Genomic DNA, 15,265 nt, shown 5'->3' with positions numbered 1-15,265 from the left:
GTGCTTTGAAAACTGGTCACAAAGGGAAATACACTAGCTAGATTTTGTTATATTTTTGTTTAGAGCTTTTCATTACTTCAGATTTACTTTCAGTGTCTGGGCCAGATTAGCTGCTTGTCTTATTTCTATGGGTTAGGTATTGTTTTAAGTAAACAAATAGTTCAAACTGCAGGGGAGGCGGAACATGGTTCCACATTAAAATGTCATGAAGTTAAACAGATGCCTGATTGACCGAGGCTTCCAATTTCTGCAGTGAACAAACCACTTACGTAAAGGACACCTGTCACTAAAGGCAGTTAGTCCCTTTCTAGCGAGGCTCGCCTGTCCATTTGGTGACCCCATCTTACTACCTTACACTACAGCCTGCAACAGGTGTGCTCAAAATCCATTTTCTGTCTGAGTCTCGGACATTACAGTTCTTGTCCTGAAGAGCTGACAGTCTGAACAAAGAGGAGGAAGAGTAAAAGAAGTGACATTTATGGCAGTTAGATGACGAAAAGTATGCCCGGGAAGCTCAAAGCATCCCTCCAGAGTGCCCTGTTATGTGCTGCAGTCAAATTTCTAGATCCCACCAGAAATGCAACAAACTTAAAATAGAAAATAAAGCAGCGTTTCATTAGTTACCTAAATAAGAAAAAAAATCCTAGCTGGATTGACCTAGGCCCTATAGAAAGCTTGTGGCAGCGCCAGGACTTAAACGCAGATCCCCTGGGCATCTCTTCCTCCAGCCAGCCTTCCTCATGGAGTTGTGAATCCCAACTCTCCGGGGCATAGCAGACACTCTTGGAGTTGCTGAAGCAGCTTGTTTCTAGTTACATTTCTCAGTACTTTTTTTTTGAACCACATTGTGAGCCCAATCATAGATTAGTGCCAAAGAGCTTCTAATTACATAGTAACAGTACCAGTTGCGTAACCCTCTTTCACCTCCCTGCAACAGCTCAGCTCCACATTCGCCAATGGAATGTCACATTTTTCCATGCTTTAAGTATCTCTTTTCACTAATGCTGCAGCCAATTGCTTCTAATATTGCAGAAAAGAACAAAAAATGCTGGGATTAAACCTCCACAAACTCTAATAGTGTGTTTATAATAGTCTTCAGGTTCATTCTTAACCACGAGGTCTGTGACCTTCTAGCAAATTATACTATACTGGAAGGTTTTAGCTGCTGTTCCAGCTCCACTGTAAACATGTAAACTTGAGCCATCTGTGCTTTTTTAATATTTCCTGTAAAGCCTATCACTACACCAATCTGCTGTTTCAATTGGCGGCACAAGAAGTCATTGTGTGCTAATTTTTCCCAAGGGCACTTGATGCACTTTATTAAATAGGGGTTTTTTCTTCCTCATTAAGGCCTTTCCACAACAATAAAACTATATTTTGGATACCCAGGCCAGCAGGCATTGTGCTGTTTTGTATGAAAAAACAATCCCAGCCATGCTATGCTTTTACCAAAGAACAATATGGAGGGAAAGAAAGTTTCTAAAGACATTGCGACCTTTTCTTTCAGGGTGCCTGCGGGGAAAGCGCCTTGAAGGCAATACAGCAGATGATGGGAAGAATTTGGCCGAACATCCCAGAAACAGACAAAGGATCAGATTCTTCCAGAGGCATCGAAATTTTGCTGGGTCATACACTTTCTCACACACCTCAAATTGCTGTTGACTGCTGGAGTTTGGACTGCGCGAGGGGAAACAAATGCCAAACAGGATCAGACCCATGGTTCATCTAGTTCTGTATCCTGTTTCTGAAAGTCACAGACCAGATGTGTCATAGGAAAACGCGAGAAACTCTGCTGCAGATGCAGGAAAATTTCAGGCCTTTACAAAGATCTTATTTTATTATATCCCCTACTAGACTGTCCTGACCTTTAATAAGCCTAATTTCTCCTTCTCTTCTCCTCCTGTCCGTTATCATAAAACCGGGTAAGGTATTAGTCTCATTGTAGAAACCGTTTCAAACGACCAAGGTAGGCATTGGGTATGGAGAAATAAAAGTGAGATTATTTTTTTTAAGTAGTTTTATACCACATTTGAATAATACCATGTCAGAATAAGTGACTCTCAATAAACCATATAGGATAAACTGGAAGTATACAGAGGATAACCTTTGCTGAAGATTTCATATTATTTAATGTCAAAACATTTGCCTGTATTTAAAATATGCAGAGCATATATTTTTATTTACTTTTTGGTGATTTGACCCATAATCGTGGTAAAACTGTTCACTAACAAATGTGGGAGATTTTTGGCCGTGCCAGTTTAAGCAGATTTCTTTTAAGGTCAGAAAGGACAATTGTGATCTTGGAGTTGACCAGCTGCCTCACACAAAATAACTGTTTATCTTTTCCCAAAACCAATCTTTATTTTCCTTAAGTAAGATATTACTGACCCACACTACACACTTGCTATCAGTGACTTTAACCTACCTTTGCTCAAAAAGCTGTGCCAGAAGAGGAGGTTGAAGCAGGTGTTCAAATATTAAGCACTAGTCAACTGCCCATAAATTTAATCTGACATGCTGATCAGCAAATGCTGGGCAAAACAATTGAACCAAGTCCACACACTTTGAAGCTGCTGCTACAAAAATCACAGCTGAAAGGGGAGGGAGCTTCCTAGCAACAAAAATGCGCCCGAGCCTTGCAGCTGAAGTGTGTGTGTCGCAGAACACCTCGCGGATGCACAGGGTGGGGGGTTTTTAGGGGGGCAGTGAGGCTTAAAGCTTTGAATTTGTCATTTCTTTCTCAACTGGCTTTTAGTTCTGATCCTGAGCGAGAAGAAAGGGGTCCTTGTTTGATAAGAAGGGATGATAACCTGCACCCAAGCCAATAAAAGGGATTAACCCGAGACTGAAGGCTCAATACTAGGTTCTGGCCGATGCATGGTTCAATTAGACTAAAAGCTGTCCTACAGCATTAAGGCAAGTTACCTTCATTTTCAGCTTCAGTGAAACAGACCCCAGATGACAGGATAGGCAAACAAGGACTTTTTCACTTTTCACAATTGCTTTCATCCTGTATTGCCAATATTATTAGACTTTAAAGAAACTGGAAAATCAGAGGAGTGTTCCAAGTAGGTGGTCTCCGTGTATTCATTACATCCGGGCACGTAAGGCTGGATAACGCATTTTGTAAGCACAGCAATGTGGCTTGCAGTTCATTTCTTCAGTTCATTTTCATTTTCACCTAATAAAATCAATTTTCAACCCAAAGTGATGGCCTACAGATATTACTTTAGAAGTCCAGGATGTAAACACTTCAGACAGTCATGCACCTCCAGCAAGACCGAGCTCCCCAAAGAAGGGAGCCTGTTCCTCCAAGGCAGCCTGCTTTTATCCCATGCACCTGGGTAAATTATGAAGAGCAGTGTCTGGCTCTTTTCAGCAGCAGGGGTCAAAATACTTAAAAAAAAAAAAAAAAAAAAAAAAGCCAGGATCATGACTAACTTTTCACACACACGGAAACAGAGGCACAGAGAAACATGGCTCAGCTAAGGTCATCCCTGGCTGGAGTGGATGGCAGATCTGGGAATAGCCAGGCACAGGTCCAAAGCACCGTGCTCTGCTCTCTCATCCACCTACCCAGGTCTGAACACGGGAAGCGACACCGATCAGCTGATTTACATCTTAGACTTTCATTTTTGTTTTAACCATGGCGTAAACAGAATGAACGAACATCAGCCTGAAGCACCGGAAGCCAGTTTATGGGCAACATGAACAGCCCTTTTGCTATTTCCCTGATAAATAAAACTTGGAGATGATTCCTGGAACTATCGTCTCTCCATATATGCTACCAAAGAGCGCCTGCTGATATACTCCAAAAAGAATAATAAAAAAAATAACGTCACATTTTCTTCCACATTTCCCACGGAAGATAGCTGCGAGGTTGTTTTCTTTTTTTAATCACTTCGTCCCCCTTCAGCCCATGGTAACACCCTATCGTCAACATACAGGGGGTCACAGACAAGAATTTTGATCCGCTCCATACAAGAAATTAAAACAGAAACCTTGAACTGCCCCAGGAGCCGTGAAGGAGCACACAGGGCTGGGATAAGAAGCAGAGAGGGAGGACTTGCTTAGGGCAACCCACATAAATCACCTTATCCCAAACAAGCTGGAAATATGCCTTTAGTTTTAATACAGCAGCAGCAACAACAAAAAGAAAGCCTGAAAAGCTGTGAAAATACTCCCACAGCACAAGCACAACATGGAAGGCAACCAAAAGACTTTCTCCCAAGGACGAGCTTGACATACTTGCACTGAAGCCATAGCAGGAGTGGGGGCAGGGTGTGCGAGGTACACAAGCACAGGGCAGAATCTTGCTATAGGTGAGGTCTCCAGGACATGGACCACTGTACATCCAAACCAGCACTACTGCATCCTACAGTAGCAACACAAATTGGCTTTCTTTTTCCTTTCACCAGTCCGGGTCTGTGCCTAATGGTAAAAGACACAGTGAGTTGTAGATTTCAGGTTTCATCATCTGTGTTACAGTGGATGGAAGATCTCTTCAGAGTGCTCTGCTCTTCCCCCACTTTTATTTCAGCTTCATGTGAGTCAATCAAAGCTAATTTCCCTCAGTCCCCATCATCCTCCTGGATGCAACACGATTTACAAGGAAGAAGACATGCAGTATCCTCAATGACCACTCACAACCCTGGGGATGTTACTCTGCAAGAAATTTGCTCCAGAATTCGTAAACCCAGAATGAGTCAGCAAACTACTAGGCATTAACTGGATGGGCACGCAGTGATACAGAGATGCTGAAGGAACTGCATGACAGGACTTGTGCGTCTCTGCTGAGCAACGCTGAGGCCAATGAAAATTGCTAATACCGTTGTGGTATATAGCCTTGTCGTTGCTATGAAAGGTGGCAAGGATTAAATTAATACAACAGCTTTGCAAGCACTAAAAAAGTTCACAAGGGGAAGTTGTTTGTAAAGAATTAGATCAAGAAAGGACAAATTTAGAGGCATTTCATTTGATAGGGGACTACACTGACCATTCCTGGAAAAGTAGTTTGAGTACTTAGAAAACAGACTGACCACAACTGGAGTGCTTTCCACTCACGGTTTCGTAAAATGATTGTGTGGCAAAAATCCAAACTTTTGATATGCAGCAAAAATACGTTGGAAACCTAAGCCATTCTGATAGCCCAGGGCAGCCCGTTTGCTTGAATTTTCTTGGTGTAAATAGAACCACCGCACAACAGCTCAAGGACCGTCCAAGCGAGACTGCCAAAAGAAACAATTGTTTTTTACCCAGATCATTCCAGAAATTCCTTTTTCCTTGGCCTGCAAGTGGAAAAAACAACCTATTTGCTGGAGCATCCCTACCACTACAGGCAGGACTCAGATCTTCCATATTAATCAATGGTCATCCTGCCCTGGGCAAAGGTTGCTGACTGCAATGTGTGGGAAACAGGAAAAGCAGCTTAAAATAAAGTTGTGGGACTGCTGGTTTCATTCAGGCAGACCTGTCTGTGAGAAAAAAGAATTTATGAAATGTTGATTATTTTTTTTTCTAACTCTTGAAACAAATTGAAGTGTGAAAATTTGCTTGAGCAACATTGTTTTTATAGCCTATCATGTAAACACCCCTGCGATTATATCAATACAGTTGAACTTTAAGCTGGGTAGTGGTCAGAGCAGAAAGGTCACCTACACCCAGAGCTGACCCTGCCCAGCACTGATTGAAAACTGTTTTGGTAACTTTGACTTTCTCCTTCCAAAGTGTTACAACAAACCACAGCTTAACCCCTCGAAGGTGGTTCAACTGCACACATCCATCATCACCAGCACCAGGACTCCAGCCGCGAAGCACTAACCGAGAGCGGCATTTTGACTACAAGAGCGCAGTGACACAGGACTAAGTGTGACCGTCCAATTTTCATCTTCATCCCAGCGTGGCAGGCAGCAATGGGGCAGAAGTCACCAGGCAGCTCTGCTCCTGACTGCCAGCAGACCTGTTTCCTAGCAGTGCACAAATTGTAAAGAGGCCCTGGGCTGTTGTGTAAAGCTCATTAGGAGGATGAGGGGTACATGCCCAGTGAGCAAGCTTGATATAGAAAACATGACCACAGTCTGCCTGGAAGGTTGATCTGCAAAGTCATGACTATATGCTGCTGTTTAGCCTTGGCAGCACCGTGCCCAACATCAGCATCAAGATGCAAAACTAGCAGAATAGAGGCTACAATTAAAAGACAGTCATTAGTCACATTTCCAAGGAGCAGACCTTAATCACAATCTACAAAGCTAAAAAAATGCAAAAATATTTTTTTGCATAACACTTTTGCGTCCTGGTTAGCGATGACATGGCACCATCAGCAGTTTGGGCAGCCCTCACAGTGCTGCACCACTCACCACCACCTCTCTGTTCCTGCAAATTGAACTAGTCTATTTTTTTTACAAAGTACCTAAAGTATCTCATACTATGTAGCCTTTGATCATGAATTTGGGTCTCAAATAATTACTATTTTTAACAATATTTTTAATTACATTTAGCTAGCTAAACCTCAATATAGCAGTAACATTTGCATGGTGCCTGTGATACCAGTTCTAAATCGGGAATAAATCGATGCTTTTTCACATGACATACCTAAGGATTAATCTTTCAGAGAGGTAAATCTGGTAGATGAGCCAGTGGAGGGTGCTACAATAACAACGTACGCCACAGAAATACTGTAAAGTGCTTCAGAGCTACTTACTATACAGAAACACAGGTCCTGAACACAAATGAATCAACCTGATTGCTGTAACCACCAAATCAAACTGGGAACATGAGAAGCTGCTACTTAAACAACCATCTAACAGCCAAAAGTCCCATGCAACCTGGTAGTGAGCAGGAAAAGTCTAATCTTGCTTCTTAATTTGACCATCTATGACCTGTGGCCATGCCACTGTGTTCCAACAGTATTGTAGTGGCAGGGACACAAATAATAGTATGACCTTCTTCATGTTCACTGCCTTCTGGCTGACCATATAACCTGAAGCAAAGGTACAAAGGTTAAGTGCAATGATGCCACAAACAGATGATCCCAGGTCTCAGTGGATGCTCACAGAAACACTAGTCTTTTGCTCTCTCTGTCTGTCATGGATTAACCCCCCCTCCCCTCCAGCAGTTTGGAGCTTCCCCAGTAGCTTTGAATTCCCATCATCATCAAAAATGACAACTTTTGCCTCCAACAAGAAACGGCTGCATTAATCTGGGCTCTTTAAAAAGTCTCGCCATTTTAAGAATCTGGCCTTGGGATTTGTTTCTGAAGAGAGCCTGTTCAGAGCCAGATTTGTACTGCAGTTACATCTAAACAGGAATACGCATGCCTGATTTCAAGACTGGAAATCTGTTCTCTCATGTTGATTTTAAATCAACACTACTGTTTTCGCATTGTTACTGCCTGGCCTTCTGTCATGCAGCTGAATTCTTCAATCCCCTACAGGGCTGATGTATGAAATCACCCATGTTATAAATACTGTACTTAAGTGTAAACACTAGGGTGACCTTCAATATAAGAGTCAGAACTGACCTCTGCATTTCTTCATGTTGTCAAACATTCAGAAGATACAGGACTAACAGGCATGCTGATGCCCAAGGGAAAAAGTGAGCGTTTCAAACTCTTCTTAATGGAGTTAAAACACATTCTTTTATTAAAAAAAAAAAAAAAAAAAAAGTGAAAGGCCACATTCTCAGAGGCTAACATAAACTGTTTCAAAGAACGGTTGTGGCACAGAAGCAGTGACTGGAAAATCAGAAAATCTGTATAAGAACTGTTGTCATAGTGGATTTCCCATAGGGATTATTTTAATCTAGGGAAACCATTAAAGACATTGGTTTGACTGGAGAATCTCAACTTTTTTTTTTCTTCCCCCTCCCCAGACACATACATCAAACTCTATTGGGCTGTCAAGTTATCTCCAGTGCTCACTGAAAAAGTCTGTGACAGTATTAAAAAGAAAACATTTGATGGTCTTGTGAACTGCTAAGAGTTATCAGTATTAAGGCGTTAATAATGCCATAATCTGAGGCTGATAATTATTCCCCCAATTGGTAATGCAATTTAGCCGCTTAGCACATGGCAGCTGTGATGCATACCAGATTCATTGCAAAGGACTTGGAGGAAATTGTCCTAAGAAAATAAAACTCCCCAGGATTTCAAAGCCCAAACATGCATGACATATAGGGTCCTAGAAATACAAGGAAAGGAAAGTGTTATATACTAAAATTTTAAAGGAATAGATCTGCTGAGAAGGAAGCAATACAGGCCTTGGTAAAAAAAAATAAAAAATCAGTCCAAATATTCACTCTGTGTTTTGAGTCTCTCAGTGGCAGACATTTGTGCATTTTTTTTTTTAATTGCTTAATTGCTATTGTATCTTACCTGAAATTTTGTGACATTTTTCTTTATACTGTACATGCAGAGTTAGTCAATTAACATGGGAGTCCCTTCACAAACCTCATCTTTCTGATCATCTTTTCTAACTGTCCCCAAGCCGATCAAATCCCCCCAAAGCTGTCAGGAGCCTTTCCATCACCCATGTGGTGGACACCAGACCAATGTAAGAGATGCACATTAACATTCATTCTGGACTAGGGTAGCCAGAATCAACAAAGCCATCATGTTTAACTTGCTTCCAGTGAATAAAATGAAGCTGACCCTCACCACCCAGCAAATGAGGGAGAAAACAAAAGAATCTAATACAGTCAAAGGCTCATTCAGCTAATACTGCTGGGAGCAGCAGTTGCAGGGGGTTCAAGAGGAGAATTACTTCCCGCTGGTCCCAGGACAGGCACTCCAGCATGCATTCAAGCCATTCAATTCTTCTGCATACGATAGAGATGAAAATGTAGAAGTTGTCACTAAATCAAAGTTTAAAAAAAAAAAAAAAAGGCCAGAAGTGCAAAAAAATTCCAAAAATTAACTTTCCGGCCACAGTATTAACTCAGCCACATTATACATCCTGTATATTGTAAAGCATGGATTAAATAATAAACAGTTACACATTACATTTAACAAGGAAAAATTAACTGGAAAATGCCTTCTAGTCTCACTCTGTGTATGTGTACCATGGCTGAGTTAGCGATACAAGCCACATATTTCGGACTCTCCTCACTCTGAACTTTGGACTCTTCAGCTTTCCCATTATCCTAGCACTGATTCTTCCAATTATCTAAAGCAACGGAGGATTTCTAAGAAATGCAAAATCTCAGTTACTTTTCATTCACTGTAAAGGTACCATGTTTTAGGAATCAACACCTCAAGCAGCTCTGATGGAGGCACCAGTAAATAAAATATTTTTAACCATCACAGCCTTCACCTGGGCATCACTAACAGAACAAGGCATCTAGCATTTGGTAGTCAAGTTCCTTGGCGGAAATTCAGCTCTTCTAAGAATGCTCACCAATAGACCTCTGTTGGAAAAGCACTACACAAAATGAGAACAGGATAGTGAAAGACAGCAGAAGGCGCAGGCAAATAAATCTACTTAGTCACAAATTTGTTCCTGTAACATGGCAAAGACTTCTCAGATCTTGCCAACAGCCATAAGAGCCACCGAAGCAGCACGTGTCATGCTTCTGGTAGGGGTGGCATCTAAGGGCTTTAATACACAAGCTCAAGTGGAGTTCAGCTGAAGCCCTTTAAAATATCATTGAAATTAGAAACAAACTGTGTTTAATGGTATACACAGACTGAAATCAGATATAGATTGGAACACTTTCCAATGTAAAGATCTGCTTGAAAGTATCTTTGTTTTACTTACTCATCAAATTTAAGATTAATGTTTCAAACCTCTGACTCGGAAGCGTAGATTGGTCCAATGTGCCTCAATTTTCTGGAATAGGGAATATTTCAGACAGTCTACTCAACCCTACTGCCCCTAAAGCACACAGACCTTCAGAGGAATTGTAGCTGAGGACTTCTGTCCTTGCACAGAGGGGAAATCCCTTGCTACACATTTCCAGCATTCCACCATGCTCTTCTGTATGACTTAGCTGAGTGGCGCATCATGGGAGATGTGTAACTATATATTATTAGTAGGTTCCTGATCAAACTTGAGGATCAAAATAACCCCACGCTTCGTGAAAAGAGAAACGCTCCTTGCTCAGCTCTACTAAGACAGCCTTTTCCTTTCAAGAGTGGTAGGCATGCAGGTGCCTCGATCCCACGAGATTCGACAACATTTAATCTCCTGAACGTCAGTGTTGCTTTTGAAATGGGCCTAAATAATTAGACACTTTTGAGACTGTCATCCTTCATCTTTAAAGTTGCTGTGACCACACACAGACACCACAGCTCTTGCAGTTCCGTGAACCAGGATATTCTGCAGACATCAATTATGCTGCTTTCTTTCCTTACTCAGGGCTACAAAACAAATCTGAAGTGTCTAGCTTCAGAGACTTTTCAGAATGCAAAAGTTTCATTAAAACACGAGGAGGAAAAATGTATTTTATTCATGCTCTCATAATTCAAAATCCTCTCAGACTTTCCAAAAAATTCACCTTAGGGCTAACACCAAGCATGGAAAATTTCAGAGCAAAAAGAATTTGAGAAAGTTATTAGCAAAAAGTTATTAGCCAAGAGTGGGGATTAGAACTCAGCCTTAACAACTGCGTTTGCTATTGCAACTACTATAATAATTTTTACACAGGGGCTGCACAGCAAATTAATTTTCCTAAGGCATTACAGTCAAACTTAGCAACACTATGTTTGTGTGCGGTGACTTACATATTGCCACCTCATCCCCACCTAACACAGCGCTAGTTTGGCATACAACACAAATAAATGACTCTTATACGGGCGGCTGCTACGCATTGGGTTTAGCTCTTTGTTCTCCTTCCCAGACATGTGTAAAATAAATAATTTAGCTCTAAGGCAGTTTACAGAAGCTTTGCCGTTTCTAATTGGCATTATCTGTTTTGCAGCACAACCACAATAAAAACACACTGATGTATAGCAATGACACGGTGAATTGGGGCAATGCTGCTTGAAAGAAGACCTTGGTTAAAGGCACACAGCAGCCACCGACACAGAGATTATGGGCATCCCCAAAAGGGGTCCCCACTGACTTGAGCCACTTTGTGTAAGAACGCCAGCCTGCATCTTTCAAAGAAAGGTGCAATGGGTGGCCCAGAAGCCCGGGTGCTACACAGGGGCTCCGCAAAGCTCTGTTCAGTTCTCCACTACATCACATTCCAACGTGACTTTGGGCAAGTCACTTCTGCCTGAAAGCTTTGAAGTACATAGGTCCCCACAAACGTATGGGCAGCTGTGCCTTAGTTCTCTACCTGTAAAGTTAAGAAATTATACTTGCCCTATGCATGGAAGGTTTTGAAGGAATAAATATATTGACAATCATGAGCTCCCATGAATCCTTAAACGAATAGAACTCCCCACTGGTGATGGTGGAATTACAGTTGCCAACAGAGAAAAATTTCTCAAACCTCACTAGCCTGAATCTACGCAGTAGAAATTTACAGCTAAATTTCATGAGTCCCTGTGAATTCATTGTACCTCACCTATAACATCAGCATCTCCAAAGTTACACACTCTAGTAAAAAAAACACGCCTCTCTCCATGGACATTACTTAGTTGTAATGTCTATTTATTTTGTATTTCTATTTTCCTGCATTGTTCTAGAAATGTAAATCTGGCTTGAAAAATCTCCTTTTACAAGTTAAAAATCTCCAAAGCCTTATAAGCTGATGTGAAAGATTGACTTAATTGAGCAGTATATTTTTGATTTACTAAAGAAGCCTTAATCCTTTTGACTAAACTGATGTATAGATTTTAGAGATTAGCAAATCTAAAATGTATTAAATTCCAGGGAAATAAAACCATTCTGGCTGTATTAACATACATAAATGTAAAACTATGCAAAATGCAACTAGTGTTGCCAGTTACTGTAAGCTCGGATTATCTTTGGGTTCTCAATTAAGTTCATGATTTTGCATAAAACAGAGATGGCGTTTATTTTACTGTCGTTGTTATAGTCATATGTTACAGCAAAAGTACTTACAGAAATGATCATAAACCTCTTGAAATCAGGACCAAAACCCCATTGTGCTGGCCATTCACCGACACAGAGTTCCCTTTCCTGCACAGTTCCCCTTAGAAGTTGTAAGTGAGCTAGAGACACAAGCAGCAACTCATTTTAAAAAAAAAATAAATAAATCACAGGATACATTACCAGCACCTAATTTTGTATGTGCCACTACCAACCCACACAGAACAGCAGTTTTAATTAAAAGTTATGACGACAAGGGGATGGAAGTGGAAGCAAGGCCCGTGAAAACTGGAGGGCTGCCAGCTTTGTGGAGGCCAAAACCAGCTGGGGAACCTGTGCTTCAGTTTACAGCTAACACCACTAGAGCAACTGGAGGTTTTCGGAAGCCTTGGTACCACGCACAGCCACGAGGGCCACCAGCCCCTGTGAACAGCCCCGGGCTGTGCTGGCTGCCTCGCCGGGGGTGTTTCTGTGTGCTGGCCGGCCAGCCAGGGCTGGGCTGTGGGGCTCTGCGCACACCTCCTGCGGGACTTCGGGCAAACGGCGCAGCGGCTCGCTCCGACTGACACCACCAGCAGCGCCCTCGGGATAAGCATACTGATGATTACAAGGTTGCTCAGATCCCGTGGTAATGGAAGCCATACAAATACCTCAGATAGATGCTGTCCAAAAGCCCGATAACATTTCCAACTACGGTCCCTCCCCAAAACACCAAATAACTGACCCTGGGGTTATTTTTAAAAGATACGGCTTTGCATCTGGAGCTATCTGCTGACTGATTTAGTTAGCATTCGCTGCTGCGACAATGGCTAGGAAGGCAAGGTGGCTCAAGAATTCAAAACTCATTCTCCAAGGTTGCCAGCTCAGAACTGGGTCACTCGCTGATGCAAGGTAGCTACCTCATAGCAAGTTTGTGATCTTTGTATCATCCCTAAGATAAAACGCACCACCGCCAGTCACAGCGCAAAAAAGTCACGCTAGCTTGCAGAAAAAAAAAAAATTCCCACAGACAGATATTTTCGTATTCAAGCTCTCCTTCCATCACACTTAGTCTTCAATTGTCTTTCCCGCACCACGACAGCATGGGGAGAAGCAAATCAGCACTGCTGCTCTGGGTGTAAACACGACACATAAAATACAATATTCAGTAGATCCACCATATTACCTTTGGCAAAAAGAACAGATCGGTCCTGAAGCAGCTTTTCAGAACAAAGCACTGGCAGGTAGAATTGCATTCCCAACGCTCGCATGGCCAGTGCCAGGACCTCACGCTGGAAGGCAGTGCTATTTGGAGGCACGAGCCCAATACTCCTAAACCTTCTGCGTGACCTTGGCACTTCCAAGTCTTTTTCCTCCTCTCCCTTCTCATGGTCACTTGGTTTTTTCAAAGCAGAGACAGTCTGTCACTACGTAGATGCACAGGCTCTAGCACTATGAATTCTTAATAGCAGCAAGGGCCCCTCTATTCCACTGGAATGTAAATAAACCCCAGCACTTCTCCTGGACCTCTGCAAGTTAAATAAAGTCATTGCACAGCTCCACCACCAAACCACGTGAGAAGGCAGTAAGGGATTGATTCCGGTTTGTCTTTGAACTTCCTGTACACTCATCATAACCTTCCAATCCCTTATTTATTTTTTTAATCTTTTCACCAAAACCCACGTTGGAATACAGAGGAACCAGAAAAGGGGTACTAAAGAAAAGCAAATGAACAGACTAAAAATATTCCTGCCAAACATGCAGAAAAATAAATAGGTGGAAAATAAGCCCAGCTCTCTTGAGGCCAGAGCAAGGCAGCATAAACTGACGGGTCACAGGGACAGCTGCAGTAATTACATTTTACATTGCTTTAGGTTTCATTTATGCTGTCAAAACTGTTTTGTCACACTGGATTTTTTTTAATACAATTCAGATTTTGCTAATCTCTAGAAAATCTATATCAGTCTAATCAGAGGATTGGGAGGCTCCTTGCTGTATCAAAAATATACTGCTCCATTAAGTCAATCTTTCATACTGGCTTATAAGTCTTTGGAGATTTCAAATTTGTCAAAGGAAGGGGTTTTTTTTCCTGTTCATGTAGATAAGTTTTTCTAATGATGAGTGTTTAAAGAAGAAAAAAAAAAAAGAAAAAAAAGACTTAAAGTGATGGTCATTAAAAAAGTCCGCATTGACCAAAACTTAACACCCAAGTACCTGAAATCCCAAATATTTGCACCATGAACAAAAAATAATAAGGAAATGGTCACCATGGACAAACTCTTGGTTCCTCCTCTTACACTGCATCAGAGTATTTATCTTCATTTTCAGGTTCCTTTTGGCCTATTCTTACCTGTGTCACCACATATCAGACTCACAGGCAGCTTCCAGCTCCCGCTGCCCAGCGGAACAGCCTCATGCCCACTTATGACTCCTCCAAATGAGCACCTTCATGCTTTCTGCCAAAGTGCTTCTCAAGCATGGACGGGATTCATTGTAAACAAGACAAATCCATTCTACTATCAGCTTTCAAATCCCTCCCTTTAAGCTTGCTTCTGCTCCGGTGACTACAGAAACACTTGACTTTGACCAGGCAGCTTATGGCCCCAAGCTGTAGCGGGGAGCTCTTGGCAGACTTTTGGAGTGAAAAGAGACACGGGTTTGGCAAACAGCAGAAGATGGTCATTATCTCTTCCTCTTCAGTGTCCTCTACCATCTCTCCTAAAGGTCACAACCTCCACCGTCGTGTTACTCACACGAACACTTCTTAAACCACTACAATCAAAATGAACCAGATTAGTGAAGAGAAACTGAACTGGCTGATGCGGATTGAGCCAGATTTGGGATTGCTCACATGAGCAGCTGTCCACTGACCTGCTGTGGGATCAGCAGCTCCAGCACCGAGGCAGGGATCAGAGGCTGGGGCAGGCTGTGAGCAGTGACTTCTACTGCAGCAGAACTGAATAATGAAGAGAGCATCTACTCCCAGCTACGGGCATCCTGTAGGCCAAGCAATAAAGTAGCAGCTCGAGGAAAAACGAAGACACAGAGCAAGCGTCAGTTTAAGAAAGCCTCCAGGATAAGAGGAGGTACAGCAGCATTCAAAGAGGGGAACTCATGTTGATTTTTCCTGCCACATTATGTGACTTACTCTTTTCTGGGGAACAGCCAAAAACAGCTGAGGGTTTTCCTGCTTTAGACGTTATCGGAAAGAGCTAGCATCATTCTTCTTCTAGGGGAAGTTGCAAGGACCGGAGGGCAATAGGTAGAAGACTGGAAACTGGGAGAGGAGA

General features: G+C 42.1%; 1 long non-coding RNA gene across 1 annotated transcript in view; it reads right to left on the bottom strand.

The window, feature by feature from the left end:
• The window catches only part of LOC308071980, a 147,513-nt gene that overhangs the window by 78,116 nt on the left and 54,132 nt on the right, over positions 1 to 15,265 (bottom strand). The gene's annotated exons all lie outside the window — the stretch shown is intronic.

Source organism: Falco punctatus, assembly GCF_963210335.1.
Source record: "Falco punctatus genome assembly, chromosome: 12".
NCBI lineage: Eukaryota > Metazoa > Chordata > Aves > Falconiformes > Falconidae > Falco > Falco punctatus.
This window is presented reverse-complemented; position numbering and strand designations above follow the sequence as displayed.